Raw genomic sequence first — 5,272 nt, forward strand, 5'->3', positions numbered from 1 at the left:
ATTTTACGGATTTGAATTTTGAGTTTTGTAACTCAAGTTATGATTTATTTAGTGATCATGACGCAGGAGGGACAGCTTGATCAAATTGGAGTAAACAGTAAAATTAAAAATATGATATAATTGAGTTATGTTGTAAACATATTAGGTTCCTTATTTGTTATTTATATACTTACTAACTAAGCTATAAGTTTACTTTCTTTTCTCTCCTTTGTCTTATAGTGTCATCCAGCTAGCACAGGAGTCAGAGATCGTAGAAGATTCGCCCGCACTATCAATACTCTTGGTATCTGAACTCAACATTTTGAAATATGGCATGTATAGCAGACTTAGTTATTTTCTTACGTGTCATAATTGTCTAGGTTCAAATTACTACTTATAGTATCAAACTAATCATTTTGTACGAAGCCTTTGAAGTTGGTTTGTATTGTTAATGGCATATGTTATAATGATCCATGATCAAATTGCACGCCATATTTTTGTTGGGTTTTATTTAATAGTATATACTATAATTTGTTAATACCTCGTACCCTGTTCCGGCGACGGATACGGGTAAGGGGTGTTACACACATTCACTCATCCAACCCAAACAAGCATGCACATCCATGTAATACCTCATCATAGACTTATAACGTAGCAAATATTGGCCACACTAAATGGCCTTATGCAACAATGACCTTCAATTAGATAGGCCAATATTCTAGGCCAACTCATAATATCCTGTACACAATAACCAAATCCCTATACATGCCATACACTTAAAAATGCTAGAAAATCATTGATACCCATCAATAGCTTGTTAGTGTGATAGGATCTCCGACGACCTACAACTCGAGCAAGCATCTGTGACACTATATGTGATATCCCGAATTAGGGCCTAAATGGAATAGTGGTTTTGAAACCACAATTTTGAAGTAGAAAAATTTATTTCGATTAATTTTTATAATTTATTGAGTGATTAGATGCATGTGTTAGGATATCGATAGAAAATTTCATGAATTGCATGTCTAATTTGCCTATTAGGACTTAATTGCAAAAGTTGATAAATATGAGTTTTAGATGTTAAAGGATTTAATTGAAGAGCATAATTGAAGTATAGGTTCTTAAATGGTAATTATACCATTAAGTTTTCATGGACAAAAGTGGACATACATAGGTAGAAATAACCAAAGTTTTTAATGAAGGGTATTTTAGTCATTTGGTAATTAAAAGATTAAAAAAGGAAAAGATGGCAAAATATGTCCATCTTCTTCATTAGGATGAAATTTCAAGGGTTCTCCATATCTAGAGTTTGTTTCAGGCTTCCAAGCTCCATAGTAAGTGATTCCAAGCCTCGTTTTTAATGTTCTTTACGTTTTTGGAGTCTGGTAACCTGATTTAGCTTATTCTAGCAATAATTTAACCTAGGGTTTATATTTGGAAAAATACCCATAGGTGAAATGTGTTTATTTTGATGTTTTATGGTAGAATATGAAGCTTTAAATTGTGTTAAACAACTTTTGCTAAACGATTTTACGTGAAAACGAGTAAAATGACATAATCGGTAAAAATACCTAATGTTTATAACTACATGTTAGAGTGAGAATTTGATGTTGGCATAGAAGGGAAAAATTATCAACATGTCATAAAACATAATAATTTTGGAAAAAAAATTAATTTTTGAGCTTTGGGGCAAAAGTGTAAATATGCAAAAGTTTATAGGCAAAATCATAATTTTGCCAAAGTTAGAGTTAAGGAATATTTTGATAAATGTGAGTATTAAATCAGATAAATGTGTTATTTTAGACCAAGAAAGACATGGAATCGACCTTGATCGGGGAAAGGAAAAGATTGTGGACTAAATTGCAAAATTTCTTTATTTTGTACCGAGGTAAGTTCATGTGTAAATGTGGTAACATAATTGTCATTTTAAGTAATTTAATGATATTTATATTATATGATGATTAATATCATGAAATATTATGCTTTGTGGTTATTGTTGAGTAATATGCAAATTATGTTTACTACTTGATAAATATGAATTGCTACTGAGTATCGGTTTCGACATTCCATGGAAGGCGGCAAAGATGTGTAATTGAGGAAAAATCCCGTTTGAACCTTGGGAATAGATTAGGATACAAGTGACATGTCACTAAGATATTTGAGTTCTGAGCTCGTTGAGTTGAGTCTGAATTCGTCAGATGTAACTAAGCATCCGAACTCGTTGAGTTGAGTCCGAGTTCACTTATGGATGCGAACGCCCGAGCTCGTTGAGTTGAGTCCGAGTTCACTTATGGATGCGAACGCCCGAGCTCGTTGAGTTGAGTCCGAGTTCACTTATGGGCGGGTTACATGGTAGCTTGGCTACATAATTTCTGCAGGCTATTGAGTTTGTCTAGCTGCAGGTATGGCACTTATGTGCATGAAATCCGTGTATTCGAATTATATTCCGATGTGTTCAATAGGTGAATCTTAAGTGAATAAGGAGAATGCCTAAAATGAAGGTGACATGTTGGTAAGTGTGGTGAATGAGAAAATTTGACAGATATGTGCTTAAACCCTCGGGTTGAGAACTTGATATGATGAAATCGTAGTAAGATATTAAATGTAAATGTAACATGAATGTCTTGGTGTTGTTTATGCAAATGATGTTTTATGTTGGATTGCATGATTATGTTACTTGCTATTTGCATGTGAACTTACTAAGCATTTATGCTTACTTCCTCCTTTCCATTCTTTGTAGTTTTGACAAGCCAGCTTGGAAGTCGGGAACGATCGGAGGCTCGTTCACACTATCCGAGGACCATTTTGGTATAGTGGCTTGTATACTTTGAAATATGGCATGTATAGCACTATAATCATTTTGTGTATATAATCTTATGATATGGTTATTGAATGATAAGGAAATTCTTGGTAAAAATTAGCCATTGGAATGGCTAATCAAAAATCATATTTGGTGTTATGTATGCTTGTTGTGCTATTTAATCCATGGAAATTCATAATAAGGTGAAATTTGCTATAAAACAGTATCATACACCAGCAATAATGTGAGTTTGAAAAATCACTAAAAATATTAGAGATAGAATTAGATGATGAATAAAATATGAAATTGAAGCTTATTAATTCTATTTTCATATGGAAGAAACACAAAAGGTAAATGAGTTGTATTTCATGAGATATTTGGGTTTTGGTGGAATAGGGTCAGAGCAATTTATGAATCCCCTGTTCTGACTTTAGAAATTCACTAAAAATTTTAAAAAAATAATTAGGAGTCATAATTTATATGTATAGATTCCTTATTGAGTATATATTTAAGAGAAACAAATGTTATAGTCATCTGAATTCTGTACAGAGAGAAAAGTGTTCGTAGTGAATAGAGGTAAGAGCAGTCGAACACTAAAACAGGGGAAACTTTAACTAATAAACTGTACTAATTGGCCCAACCAAAAATTCTAGAAAAAAACTAGTAAGTAGAAATATGAGTCTCGTTTTAGGAAAAATTTACAGAATTGGATTTCAGGTTTCGTAACTCGAGATATGAGTTTTTTAGCGACTGTAACGCAGATGGACAGTTTACTACGAGAATTGTTTGAACTTGTTTAAATGCTAAAATAAGTTTAGTAATGTCTCATGCTCGACTCCGGCGACGGTCTCAGGTAAGGGGACGTTACATGATAGGAAAAAGGAAAGGAAGAGAGAGTAAGCATATAACTTAGTAAGTAGGTATGTAAATAATAAACAATTTATTAACATGCTTTTAACAATCCTCATGATATGTTCTCAAGATAATGCAATCATAATTGCACAAAGTTCCACTATTCACTTACATTCATATCATGCTGTCTATGCAAGTTATAGTCACTAAATCATTTATATCTTGAGCTAAAAAACTCCAAATTAAGTTATAGTCACATATCTCCTTACCATAAAATTTCCAGAATTTTTAGTTTAGCCAATAAGTATAGTTTATTCTTTAAACTCATCCATGTTCTGCTATACGATAGTTTCAACCCTTCTTCACTAAAAATTAATTATCTCCTCATAGAGGACTCGAATGATGTTTTTGTTTAATTCTTTTCAAAATAGATTAATTATGAATTTAAAAATATAAATTATAACTCATAATTATTTTTATACTATTTTTAATGATTTTCCACAGTTAGAACGGGGGATTCCAAATTCATCCTAACCCTATCCCACAAAAATTCAAACATCTCATAATATGAAATTATTTTGCTCACTATATTTCTTTTATGTGAAACTAGACTCAATAAGATTTAATTTCATATCTTATTCAACCTCTAATTCAATTTCCACAATTTTTTGTGATTTTTCGAAGTTATACAATTGCTCCTATCCAGAACTTTTTTACTGCTAACTTTACTCTTTCATGATTTCTTTGTATTAACACCCATTTAATCATACATAACACCAAAGCATATCCTTAACTAGCCATTCCGATAGCTAGTCATTATCAAATATTTACATGCCATTCATTGGCCAATTTAACCTATACATCAACAACAAAACTTAAACTTATCATGTCTCAATTTAATTTGGCCTAAAAGCCTCACACATGATCATCAATCAAATTTACCACCTATTTATACATCATAAGTATGGACTTATAATCACAAAGTCATCACAAGACCATTTTCATAGGTAGGACTTACTGATTTACATTCTTATTAAATGTCCCATATACATCGAATTCATTACTCATGAATTTTGATTACTCATGAATTTTGCGTACATACTTGTACCCTTTCAACATGATCATACCTTGTCATTTCTTTGACAAAGTCTTTGGATTTATCCATTGAACCTCTTGGGATACCAAGGATACTCGGGAAAACTCATACATGATGTATCATACCAATGCTATGTCCCAGACATGGTCTTACATGGAAATCTCATATCGATGCCAATAGCCCAGCTATGGTCTTACACAATGCCTCATGCCGATGTCATGTCCAAGACATGGTCTTACACTGGCTCACATAATGATGCCGATGCCATGTCCCAGACATGGTCTTATACTGGCTTACATAACAATGCCGATGCCATGTCCCAGACATGGTCTTACACTGGCTCACATAACGATGCTGATGCCGATGCCATGTCCTAGACATGGCCTTACACTGGCTCACATAACGATGCCGATGTCATGTCTCAGACATGGTCTTACACTGGCTAACATAACGATGCCGATGCCATGTCTCAGACATGGTTTTATACATGATCACATGCCGATGCCATATCCCAGATATGGTCTTACACGGTTACACATATTGCC

The sequence above is a fragment of the Gossypium hirsutum genome, chromosome A11 (assembly GCF_007990345.1).
Source record: "Gossypium hirsutum isolate 1008001.06 chromosome A11, Gossypium_hirsutum_v2.1, whole genome shotgun sequence".
Classification (NCBI taxonomy): Eukaryota; Viridiplantae; Streptophyta; class Magnoliopsida; order Malvales; family Malvaceae; genus Gossypium; species Gossypium hirsutum.